Genomic DNA, 12815 nt, shown 5'->3' on the forward strand with positions numbered 1-12815 from the left:
CAGGCAGCATCCAGACAGGCGTCCTTTTATGCACTTCCATCTTCACTAACGACTCTGTGTGCTCGGTACCGCTGTTTTAACTTTCATCTTTCCATCTCTTTTTTGTCCCTGATTTCCTTGATGTTTTTGTTCCGCCACACGCCGTTCACATCTCGTCTCTCATCCGTGACTTTGTCCTTTCATCGTTTCTTCTCGGACTTTTTATTTCCTTTGTCGGCGCCCAACCCGGCGCTCGCCGTTTTCGTCCGAGGTTGACCAGTGTCACGTCATTCACGGCTAAATCAATACGCTTGCACGCATCAAAGTAGGCATTTCAGCAGCGGATCATCTCAGCCCTCAGGAGTTTTTCAGAAGACTTTCAATTTAAGATTTTGATTTATTCACCTCTGTGAATGGAATAACAAATATTATTCCGACTGCAGCGTCTTTTTTTCCGAGTCAAGGACTGCGCAAAGCTCTCCGTGTGGTGTTCTTGAACGAGCAGAGAAGGGAAGTAAAGGCGCATCCATGTATTACTCCCTCCTCATAACCCCGACCTCCTCCCTATCCATCTCTTTAACACTCCTGCTGGGCTGTAAGAAGCTGATATGAGTCTTCGCTCAAGCAACTGCTGAACTCCAGCGATGGAAAACTGTTCAGCTAAAGCAGCAGGAGACGGCAGGCACTATAAAGTAGTAAACCTGCTGTATAATATTGTTATTGCTCATAGAGCCTCACTGAGTCCATTAGAAGACCGACACACAATTATTCAGCAAACAAGACAACTATTTTTTGCTTCTGACCGCTTAAAAAATGAGGATTTGATGCATTTTCTTTGCTGTACATGACAGTGAACTTGATAACTGTAGCCCTAATAACTGAAGGGCTACATTCGTTTAAAAGACGACTCCTCAGTCCAAAATCCAACAGCCCCCTCCGTTGTGTTTCACTGTGACACCTCAGATTTCTGTATTATTTCAGAGGCTTCGGGAATTTGGATCTTGAGTCTTTCTGGTTCCAGTTTCTTGATAACAGTGCGACTTTTCTGATCGGATTAACTGACTGTCACTTATCAGCTTCTGTTTATCTGACCTGTGTCTGAACTACAACTATAAAACGACCTAAGATGTGTCCCACTCTCCTCGTCGGATGGAAACAGTTACACTTTTTTAACAACACGATGATTTCATTTGTTTTCATTTTCCATTTCTTATTGTTTTTTGGGTGATTTCCCTAAAGATCAAGAACAAAGTAGAACTACAGAAGACATCAGAGAGGAGCGTTTTCACAGCACGCTCAAGGCCTCTGTCTCTCTTTGTTTTGTCTCTCTTTGTTTTTGTGTTTATTTCTTTTAAAATAGCGCTGCTGTTTATTCTTTGTTTAGTTTATCCTCTATTTTAATAGTTTAGGGGGTTATGTTTCTTTAACTACAGCCAGAGCAAAACTCCAACGGGGTAAAACCACAAGGACGGAGCTCTACAATGCTGCTCCAGATGTGACTACAGGTGCGAACAGCTGGCCGGTGAGAAAGATCACTTCATCATCTCTCTCTCTCTCTCTCACATGTGAAGGACCGGCACCTTTTTGTTATGGATTTGGTATCTCATGCTGCGTTCACGTGCTCCTCGGATGATCCCACTCCCCGAGCTGCGACGTTACTTCTGCATATTATCTGGTGTTTAAACGTCACATCAACAGCCGCTTCCAGCGTTTGAGTTATCTAACAGATTACATGTGAGACAAAACTTGATATGCAAGTCGTGACTTAATAAAAGTTTCTTACGGTCGACCCATCAACCATCATTTTCTCAGATTTAAGCGGGGGGCGTTCATGTGAGCTTTCTCAGTCGGATAAAACCTTTTTCCGGGTCAGTCATTCTGTTTGTTTACCCATATTCTAACTCCCACCGTTCGGCCCTTAAACCAAAGCATTCACCTCACCTGCTCACCGTCTCCACTCACCTGTTCCCCATTTCCTCATTAGCTCTCTGGTATATAAACCAGCCTGTCTGCTATTAGTCTCTGTCAGAGTGTCTCCATTACATGCAGCTAAGTGTTCCAGCATCCTCGCTGCCTGTTAATTTGATCCACCCAGCCTGGATTTTCTAAATGTTTGTCTTGGTCTTGCCCTGTTGGACCTTGTCTGGCCACCTCAGTTTGGTTTCTAATGTATTTTTTGAACTGTGACACTTTTAGCGGCCTCCCGTTTATTGTTTCTCGTATTGTTTTAATGTTTTGCTGCAAAAACAATTTCCTCCTGTGCGACGACAAAGATCTGAACTGAAAGAAGACAGACGAAATAATGTGAACACAACACAGTGCAATTAAGAATCCCCACAGGGACTCTGCCTTCATGGGGCGCGTGTCAGAGAGGCACGAGGAGACAGGTCGATCTTGAATTACGTCCGCACCGTGTCCGTCTGATCCCAAATATTCAGCAAATTGATATTGACTTTTTCGGAAACACCTAAAGCCGATTGAAAGCAATCCAGTCGTCTCTTCTGACTCAATTGTCGTTAGCCGGGAGGTTATTAGATTTCTCTGGCCTGCGAAAAATTCAATTTCAGAACCCACAGCGCGACATTCAGAGCGCAAGACCGCCGTGGTTTATGGATGAATGTCATCCGGGTGGATGTTGCCTCAGGAAGAAAGACACTCCGTCACAATAATGGTCCAGTTAGTTTGGAGTTTAACTGCACCCACAACTGGAACAGATGTTTTAAGCATGACATTAAGTTTGCCCTTTTGCGAAAGCTCTAGCCATCATTTTTGGATAATTCAAGGGAATGGGTGTAATTTGATGATAATTTCTCTATTTATCACCTCAGGTTATAATACTGAGAATCTCTATTTAATGCCAGAAGACAATCATCATTATGGGCTCCTCGTTATATAATGGTGTCCTGGTTGATTCAGAGCCAATTCACTAATAGTCATCTGTGTAATCATCACTTCCCCATCTTTATATGAAGCAGGAGCTGCTCTGCTGTTTTTCCTGTGATGAGACTTTAGTCACGCGCTGAAATCGGTGAACAGTCCGCGGCAGGCTTCTGCTTTTTTTTTTTTGGAGGCGGCCGAGCGAGGACACCGCCTGCCTGTCGGGAGAGGGGCATCAAGGCTGCCTAATAGATCTGTATTCATTATTCAGACCTTGGCTCCACGCTGCACAGAAATATTGTAGGGAAATGTCAACATCATGTGCCTGTAGCGAGCCGCGCTGTCATCTCGTTTTAGGGACGGGGTCTAATGAAGGGGGTGCTTTTTCTGGTGGGGTGTCGTGTAGAACAAGTCGTTTTCTTCACACAGGTTTGGAATCTGATCAATACAGTTTCTACACAGTTTAATTTCTTACCTGTTATCCGTCTGTCAACTGGGTTTCAACTGTAACATTTCACATATTGCTGCTTTAATGTCGACTAAAGCAGGAAGTAGTTTGTTGCTTCCTTTCTTGCTGTTAGTTGGGTGAGAGGGGTGATGAAGCTGCTGTCACGCTGCAGAGCCCGGCAGACGGTTAGCTTAGCTTAGCACAAAAGCTGGAGACAGTGGGAATGAGTCCAAATGAAACACAGTCTGCCTGTCAGCACGTCTAAAGCTCACTAATTAAAGTGTTGCATCTCATTAGCTGAATCCATATAAAAGAAAACAAGGGCTGCAGCTAACAGTCATTTTAATTATAGATTAATCTGCCCATTAATGCCACGACTAATCAAGATCATTTAGTCTATAAAATGTCAGATGGTGAGATTGTTCTGCATTAATCTAATAAACATACATATTTTTAAGAGGGAGCGTTCCACAGTGTTGCTCGTCCTTGAGTTACTGAAATTATCTCCGGTCTGTCTTGACTCAGGACAAAAAGCAGAAAAACTTCAGCTGAGAAATCTGGACGTGGTTTCTAAGTCTCGACATACAGTAACAGATGACAAGTGTCCTTGGCCAGATAATGAACCCTAGATTGCTTTCATTGGTGAGTTTTGTTGGCTTTGTTGTGTCTTTGTGTCCTTTTTTCTTTCCAGCGTTGTGTTTTCCCTCCTGTGTCCTTGTGCTCCTCCCCTGCCTGGTTTTTCTCTCCACACCTGTGTCGCATCTGTTTCATTATCCCGGCCCTGTTACCTATCGCTCCTCCCCAGTCCGCTCTCCCTCCACACCTGCACTGCATCTCTCCCTCATTAGCTTTTCCCTGTGTCGAGCGTTTTTCCGTTTGTTTTCCTCACCTGTGATTCGCCGCCCGACTCCACCTGCCCCTCGTCCCCTCTTTGGTTTAGTTTGTATTTAAGTCCAGTCTTTGGTTCAGTTTCTCGTCCTGTTCTGCTGTTTTTCTGCGTCTCCTGGTTTCATCTCTCCCTCGCGTCATTCCTGATTTGTCCCTTCGCCTTTTCATTTGGCACTTTTCTGTGATTAAGCTTTGTTTAGCGTTTGTATTTCTGGGATTGGATTTCAGCTTTCATCAAAGCTCGCCTTTTTTTTCTTTCCAACCCCCCTGCTTCTGTTTTGGGTCCCAATCTGTGTAACCTGACATTAGAATAATACAGTCCATTTACTGCAACACCTCCTGAGCCAAACTGCTCACATTCGCTTCACCCTGAAGCCTCAAATTTTATATCAGCAGCTTGTGCACCTCCTCGCTCCACAACTCCCGGTTTAGGAACAGTCAAAGCTGTAATGACTAAGTGCAACGTCTGAGTTTACGATGATAGATGATTCTGCTGCATTTGTGATGTGCTGAAAGCTTCTTGTTAGCAGTACACAGCCTGTATGGATCCATGTTTTGGGCATCTTTTTATATGAATTATTATATGCGATGAAACTACACCACATTTTGCCTGCCAGTGCCGTTTGGCTTTGGAGAATTAACTTCACTTTAATCAATATTTCCCCCCTTTTGTGACCTACAACTGGATTGTGATGATTATAATGATTCCACTAATATGTGTGTTTGTGATGTGTGGTGATTTTGTAAACAAAGTTTTAGCTGCTTGAAAAGCTGATGTTCAGACTGAAGATTATCTACTTATCAGCTAGAGATAATAGTTGACATCTCGCTTGGTGCTCACCAGGTAGAAACATTTGTTTGTTCTGGTTTACTGTCCGTTGACTTATCGATCAATAATGAAACGTTTCAGCTCTAACAGACTCCAGGAAGTGAATTCCCGCCAGTTACTTTAAGAGGCAGGTAAAGACTGGACAAAATGTTTGAGGACAAAAAAGATCATTTTTGTTAGTTTTGAGGAGGCTGTTTGCTCAGAAACTCCACAGAGGCTGCAGCTACTTCACATTTTAAAGCTGTCCCACACTAGAGAACCATAATCAATTCATTTCAGTGACCTAATTCGAAGCCACTCTGTTCGCGGGCCTCATCTAATGAGGACAAATCCTCTCATCCAGGTAAATCTGAGATTTAAGTGGGAGTCACGATCCTCCATAAGTCAGGTCCAGGAGAACATTATGTCCCACTCTGCATCAGTAGCTCCAGTATAAATAGACTCTCGACATGAGTCAGGATGCACTCGCATTTCAGGATGAGAGACAGCATGACCCCGCGGAACGGTGAACGCGGAGAGCTCCGGTGTGACTGTTGACTGCACTGGCTTTTCAGTAATCGCGGAGAACAGCAGCACGGGCGTCTCTCTGCGTGCTGCTCTCGCCCGGTTTATGTCACATCTCGGAGCCGTCGTGTCTGAGGCGACATGTTTGGTGATGGGTGTTTCATCGCCAAGCAAAATAAGCACACGCTCTCGTCGGAAAACATCCTTTTTTTCCTCCAAAGAGCTCTTTCATTTCGTAGATCAAAAGTAATTACCCGTTCTCGCTATTATGCACGCAGGCGTGTGTAGAGCCATTGACTTTGCTCTCTCGATGAGTCACGATTTATTCACATACTGTACAAGAGTGGGAGACCATGCACTGCTGGAGGAGGAGTGATGACAAAATTTCATGTGCACTGGCTCTTTTTTTTTTCGATAAGCAGTGGCTGGCGCAGTAATACTGTCTCCCTGCGTGTGCTTCCATCGCTTAATGTGCTGTCTGCTGTTTGGAAAAGCACTTCAGACATCCACTGTATCTGTCAGAGAGGCTTTTTGCAGGTCTCATCTGTGAATCGGTAAAGCATTCAGTTTTACTCTTTGGTCCACTAAATGTTTGTCTCTGCTTTTGTTGCACAAAGAAGAGAAGAAAAAAAAAAGAGTCATTTTCAGGACCGTTCTTTCTCTCCTGTGAATGTTGGAAAAGGAAATTTGCAGCTGTCAGTCACAAGGTGATGCACGTGCAAATTGATCTTTTGAAGGAGCTTTAATTTGAAGGATATCTATTATGTTTATTTTTTTCCCTGCATTGTTATACACGTAAGTGCCTCCTCAGCAATCCCGCCTTTAATTCTGTGACTTCTTGACATCACATGATGTCACTATGCCCCTTTTTGACATAATCTATGCCTACATTGAGATCTTAATTTGTGCCGGGATCCTGCAGGAACAGGACAGGACCTGCAGTGTTTGATGGGATTCATCACCTCCTACATAACGAGTCGGCTATTTCGGTGTCTTAGCCTGCTGCTTTTTGTAGTTGTTTGTAGATCTTTCAGCCATGACTCAGTTTCTCCTGCCATCGTTGCCGCCCACAAACAGGAGTCGACAGGGAGGTGAAGGGAAAGTCAAGGAGAGGGAGAGAGGACGAGTAACGAGGGCGCGTGCAAACAGTGATGTTAATTAGCTGTTACTACGCAGCGCTCCCTGCTGATTATTGTGAATGCTCTGATTAGTAAGCGTAAATGAATAATGCTCAGTTTTAGTCTCGTTAGCAGCTTGCCCTCAGGCGTTGTCCGCGGTGCTGCAGGCTCTGTGGATGTTTGATGTGTTTCGTTCCCCCTGACCCTCCGGAACAACACCCCGTCTGTGTTTTCGGGACTTTTTTTGATTTACAGATCAACCCCTGCCTATGATAATGGTCAAAGTGAAGCGACATGGAAGCTGAAAACACAACAGAGCTGACCCCCGGTGCTGGCTCTAGCATGTGTGAGCTGACCAATCATCAGACTCTGTATTTAGGAAGGGGTGGGGCTTAACGAGACAGGGGCTGAAATGGGCAAAAACAAGGAATACAGAATGAGAAAACGGTGTTTTTGATCATTGAAGCATGTAAACCTATTCTAGTTGTAACCCAAAATGAAATGATGATCCTGAAAACGCACATTATACATCTCCTTTAAAAAATTTTATCTACTTTTTGCACAAAGAACACAAAACAAGTCATTTTCAGGACTGTTCTTTGTCCTCTGTGAGTGTAGGAAGAATGGTTGGGAGAAATTCATCAGGTCTTCCTTATTGTTTCTGTTTTTATCTCGGGCTTATCAGTGGTGCTACCGAAGCCTTTTTTTTTAATCTACACAATGCTGTGTGTTGTCCATAAAGGTGATTTGCAGCGGTGTGGAGATGCACGCGTGGATTGATTTGTCTTTTGAAGGTGCGTCCTGACGCGTGGTCGATGGTCTTCGGGATACAGGGATGCTGAAGAAATAAACCCTGAAACCACGCAGGGTGGACGTGTGTTTGAAGCAGCAATTGTGCTCGTCAATAACGTGCTCTTGGCGAAACACACGCCTCTTTATCTGCAGACAGAAATAATAAAAAGAAGGTTATCTGCTCCACTGTGCAGGATTCTCTGGTGAAATTTTAATCAGCACCCGGAAGATGTGCTCATCCGAAGGGAGCGCTGTCACAAAAACATCTGCTCGGTCTCCCGCTGGACGATTCCAGTAGATTTCAAAGGTTTTTCCTCAGATATGTTATCTCCACTCGTCGGGCACAGAATCACAGAAGCAGCACCCTTATACTCCTCTCCGTGGGGCGTCACAGCTGGGTGATCTGTGTCTGCCGGTCCGCGCCGCAAGCTCCATTGAGCCTGGGATCGATAGAACCCAGTTTAATCTCAGCGCTGGTGTAATAAGGCTGAGCATTACTGTTGGGCACCTGTGAGAAAAGAGCTTGCACCCAACCCCCTCCCTTCGATGATTGAAAACCAGATCTGTGGAGAAGGAGAACAGGTGGGAGGAGGATAGTAGTGTGTGTGTTTGTGTGTGTGTTGGGGAAGCAGGCAGGTGTGCACGTGCATTGTTTGTCGGGATAATAAATTCAAGTGTGAGGCTGTTTGTCCACTGCTACGACAGATTGAGCGGCGACAGTGGAGGCACGCGAGGCTCCATAACTCGGCCTACTCTAATAATACATTACGGGTTGTTTGCACAGAGACGGCTCCTATTTCAGCGCTGAATTTAATTTACGAACCGCCCCGCCGGTGGAGCTCGCGAGTCAACCGCAGGTGACCGAACAAAGTACTTCTTCTATTTCTTATGTGGCGTCTTTTAATCTGCCGTTTATTTCACCCTCGGTTCTGCGGCGACGGCTCAGTGCCCCCCGGTGCTCCTGTCACCGCTGGGCCCCTCCAACAGAACACATGCGTGTGACAAGTCAATAGGTTTCATCTATCGAGCTGGATTATTTGTGGGGATCATCCATCATACGTGTACACAGGAGTAATTGATTGGGGACGGGGCAGCGTGGGTCAGGCCGGACGGGTCTGCAGGACGTGTTTATTTTACTCACTGGTTTCTACGCTTATGTTATCGTGTGTGAACATACAAATCTTTTTCATTCCTCCATTTTTTTCAGGATTTGAACAAAAAATTCTGAACAAACAAAATTCTCAATCGGCTGCACACAACCGCGATTCCACAAATGTTGGGACGCTGCGTGAATCATAAAAAAAAAGAGAGAAAAAAAAAAGAAAATTTGCAATGTGACATTTGTATCTAAATCTGATGACCACGGCCATTCTGTCATTACGATGCTCAAACTCAGGTTTTTTTGTCGTTATTGCTCGTTTATCTGGTTTGCCGCTCACTTAGTCATGAACAGTGAACAGATGTTTGGAAGCCATTTTCAACCATTTTACATTAGATGTCCCAATCACAAGTTGGCGGGTCCCCGAACCCATAATTCAAGTTAAATACTACTGAGGACTATTACTACTACTTTTAACACTTTTTGAGATATGACATCATGAATTAAAATGGTGGAGGGAGGACGAGATGCACCAAATGCTGCTGGAAAAAAACTGTTAAATCCTCTCAGAAAAACAAGACAGTTAAAAGAAATATATTTGAATTTTAAAAAGGTGTTAGAACAGACATTATGTACAAAAGGGCATTTTGACAGCTTACTGTCTCTCTCTCTATTGTCTCTATTACTAACACAGAACATACCCTTAGGTGCACAATGTCAGGTGGAGTGGACAGGTGTGTTATCAGTCACAGACAATAAGGTGTGCAGGAAAAACAGCTTGTTAGTAATGTTGTTGTTTTTTTAAGCTGTCTGGTTTTCCGAGGATATGAGAATTTAACAGTTATTCCTGAATAGCTCAATGCATTCTTCATACTTCAGCGGACATTTACTCAACTCCTTCAACACAACATAAAAAGTGATCGGTCCTCCGGGGTCCATGAACACAAACATCTAATACAGACGTGAACTGGTGAGGCGACATCAGATCCTCTGTGCATGGCTGCTCTTTGGTTCCTGCCACAGTCTGAAGGTTCCTTTAACAGACTTGTTCCCCTGCATTTCACCCAAAGCATGCTGGGATAGCCTCTACCATGCGACAGTGAATAAGTAGCGATGGAAGCTGTAGTCTTGTTCTAATGTCTGATAATAAATGGCAGTAAACATTGTTTTGACACATTACAGAACACGCCGTCCCAAAGGAGCCACACGAATGCTCAAGATGGTTCACCAGTTGCACTCAAACGCATCTGATTCACTCTGCACGTGTGTGATTGTGTGAGACACTTTGCACACGACAACAATTTACACACAGGAAGGGATTGTGCTCTGCAGTGCAGCTGATTTAGTGGATATATGGATAATTAATTTGCAAAAGAGACTTTGGTTAATTACAGCTTTCTGTCTTGCTTCCTGTCTTTCTTTAAATGAGATGCAAATGGCACTGGTGCTGCTGTTGGGTGTGTGTGTGTGTGTGTGTGTGTGTTTGACTGTGATTTGTGGGTTTATTATTTCGCCAGTTCAGTGTGTAGCTCTACATCAACACATTCAGTGCTATCATACTGGAGGCGCACCGTAAAGGGAAGTCAAATGAATCACGGTTTCTGTCCATCTCATTGGATCTCAGTCTTGAAATCTGACTGAACTTTTCTGATTTTTAAGATTTTTTTATTTTGCTTTCAGTAACTTTCCTTCGCTCACACTTCATGCATCACATTTGCATTTTAGCTGATGCTCTCAGCTTACACTGAGGGCAGAGTACATTTTCAGAACTTTCCCATGTGCCATCCGCCTCTCTTCCCATTAGCGTTTTTTTTTTTTTTTTTGCATTTTAATTACACTCTCCACAAAGTTCAAGAGTTGAAGTTTGTCCTGCTTCATCCAGTTCCAGTGACTGTCTCTGCACTCAGGTCTGCCCCCCCTCCGTCCCCGCAGGACCTGAAGTTTCCTGTGTGGTCTTTCTTTTTTTTTTTTTTTCTTTTCCCGGCTGTGGAGCGATGCACCAGTGAATACGCAGTGCTGGCTGAGCTGCACTACAAGCCTCACTGTGGGTCCTCTGGGATCCAGGCTGGTGGGGGATGGGAATCCGGGGCTCACTGTGGCGGAGCAGCTGAATTATTCATGCCCCCCCCCTCCGCACCCCACCCACCCATCCACCCTGCTGCCTGCCTGCCTCCATTCCTCTCTGCAGTACATCCACTGAGACCTGCACAACAGTGTGAATGAACGATCTCTGTCTCTCCCCTTCACTAAATCTTAAATGGGGTGCTTTCTGTTGGGTTCAGCTACTAGATACAGCCATCACAATATCCCCGAAAACATTACAGCTGCCGAAATTGGACTGAAATCGCAGCAGAACTTTCCACACAACGAAAAAGAAAAACGCCCAGAGGTTATTCCGCCTTCCTTATTTTGTAGGTAGAGCTGCATCTGTGAGGTCATTTCAAACTTTTAAATGAAAAGATAACAAAAAACACCACCAGGGCAGTCAATATTTTGTGCAATAACACACACTTAGTACACACACTTGTCTGTCGCTCGGTTCACGTGCGGACAAACACACACACACACACACACACACACACACACACACATACTCTGCTGAGAGGTGGTCGAGCAACGCTTCGTATAAATAGGAGGCTCTAAATTTGTCTGACCTTAGATACTGTGGAGAGAATGGATCTGCTGGAGGGAACACTTGTACTTGTTCCTTCCCATCAGCCTCCTTCAAAATGTCAAATTTGCTTCTCACCTCGCAGTCACAGAGCGGCGACTGCATGGCTCCACCAGCGCAGCGTCGGGGTCGACTAATGAGAATTAGTTTTGCTCCTCATTAGTATTCACCAGAGGCTCAGGAAGGCACGAGGCAGGCTATTGTTTCTCCTGCCAATGATTTGTTTTCCACACATCTGATCGATCGATGTATGTTTGGGGGGGGGGGAGCTGATCACATGTGGAAATGTCCAGTTTACACTGTTTCACGTGTAGTTTACAAGTGAAAAAGTCATCTAATCCTACGTAAAAATTACACCTGAGCTAATGTTCCATTTTCTTCTCCGTCCACATGTGAAACAATGTGAAAACAGCCGATCACACGTCAATATATGTAATCAATATTTAAAGATTCATTTTCTCACATTTCTCATGTGAAGAATCAAATTTCACTCGACTGATCACGTTGCCATGTTTTGTCTCCACATGTGGAAATTCTAGTCAATGTAGACACTTTCATTTATTGAGAATGAAGCCCATCATGAGTGGAAACGATCCCTGTGATGGGATGTTTTGTTTTCACATTAACATTTTTTTTTTTTTGTTCACGTGTGAAAACAACCAACTCACGTGTGAAACTGATTTGAAATGCGAAAAGAGGCAAACGTCACGTTTGACATTTTGGTTAAGGTTCGCCAAAAACCCTTCCCCACAGTGTTGTCACATCATACAATGGAAGACATTTCTTGCAACAGTAATTCGTTTAGCCGTAAACTGATGGATGATGTTGTCCCGGCTTCACATCGGATCAGACGCCGCCTCTGCGCTCCTTCTCCATGCTCTGTGGCAGTTACAGCACGTTGTGTTTTTCAGCTGGGAAGGTATATTAAAAAACATTAAAGCAGCATTAAGGGCCGCTAACCTACAAAAACAACCAACACGCTCAGATAGAAAGATAATCTGCACAACAGTAATGTCACAGAGGTAAAAGGAGTAATTCTGCCTGTCAGTATCACCACAGGTTTCCTTTATGTTTCTTCCCTCGGCCCACGATTTGAAATATAGCACAAAGCAGTGCGGGCGGTCTGAAGCTCCTGCTGCGATTTCAACGCATCATAATTTCCTCCACGTATAGCCTCGACTCTAAACACATCACGTCCACGGAGCTGTGGTTCCCTCCCTCCTCCCCCGTCCCCTTTATGTCCACTTCACCTCCCTGTGCTTCAGCCGCTGATGCCCCCGCCGCTGTTTGGCTGCTTCGCTCCTGACGCCCTTTGCTTCTCCCTCTGTCTTTATCTCAGGGTTCATTTCTCTGTCAAGTTGCTCAGCCTGTGTCAGTCCTGAATGTCTCAAGCTGTCACAGTTTGTCACGGTTGATGTGCGATGTCAGAAATAATTACTCGAGACACAAAATGAATGGCGGCGTGTTCTCGGGGCCGAGTTGTGCTCGCTCTCTCTCCGTCCGCGTCTCCGCCTCCAGTGCAGGAGGTCATGAAGGTACACTGGGCTGTAAATAAAGAAGATGGTGAAAATAGTTAGTTTTACTGAAATATGTATAAAATAAGGATTTGT

Source organism: Acanthopagrus latus, chromosome 6 (assembly GCF_904848185.1).
Source record: "Acanthopagrus latus isolate v.2019 chromosome 6, fAcaLat1.1, whole genome shotgun sequence".
Lineage (NCBI taxonomy): Eukaryota > Metazoa > Chordata > Actinopteri > Spariformes > Sparidae > Acanthopagrus > Acanthopagrus latus.